The following is a 951-nucleotide window of genomic DNA, read 5'->3' on the forward strand; positions in this document are numbered from 1 at the left end:
TATATATATATATATACACACATACCCAAATAAATCCCCAAGAGCGGGCTTCCTTGGGGCTCATTTACTAGTCAGAGCTACCATTTATTCACTAGCCTGCGCATTTACATAGTAGCTCATTAACCCTCACGACTCTCAGGTAGGTGCACCTACTATTCCTATTTTATAGCTAAAGAAATTGAGGTTCAGAGAAATCACTCAACTAGGAGTGATGGGCCCACAGTTAAATCCCAGGTGTCTGGTTCTATGGCACTTCCTACTATAGGCCCAACTCTTCTATAGACCCAACTGTCCCTAGGGCCTCAAGCGAATCATTAAACTTTCTGAACCCCCTTTTCTCATATCTAAAATGGGAAGGAAAATATGTTCCCCAGACCAGTAGGTAGCATAGTGGTTAAAGCACTGGATTCCCACATGGCCTACCCCAGTTCAAGTCCCAGACCTGGTGGCTTGCTTTCTCACTTTCTCTCTCTCTCTCTCTCTCTCTCTCTCTCTCCCTCTCTGATGAGTGCACATGCCCTATAGCACGGTATTTTTTTTAATTTTAAAATAAAATTAAATAAATAGGGACCAGCAGATATCATCATGGCATGTGTGTGCATGCCAAAGATCCCAAGAGGAAAATAGAGGAGAAGGGATTGCAGCATGGACATCCCTGCTGGAGATTCCTTACCTTCTCTGACTCTGGCAAGTGCATGCACCCTACAGCAAAAAAAAAAAAAAAAAAAAAAAAAAAAAAAGATTTTTTAACAACTAGCTTTTTAAAAAATATTATCCCCACCTATGCCCTAGGACTATGACAGGAATCGAATAAAGTGGGGTAGTAGACAGCATAACGGTGATGGCACTGGGCCCGGTGGCTTGAAAATCATGCTGAGCACGTGTGCGTGCATGCCCAAAATCTCAGGAGGAGAATGGAGAAGAAGGGATTGCTGCATGGCCATCCTCCCA

Source organism: Tupaia chinensis, unplaced genomic scaffold, assembly GCF_000334495.1.
Source record: "Tupaia chinensis unplaced genomic scaffold, TupChi_1.0 Scaffold139757_1, whole genome shotgun sequence".
NCBI lineage: Eukaryota > Metazoa > Chordata > Mammalia > Scandentia > Tupaiidae > Tupaia > Tupaia belangeri.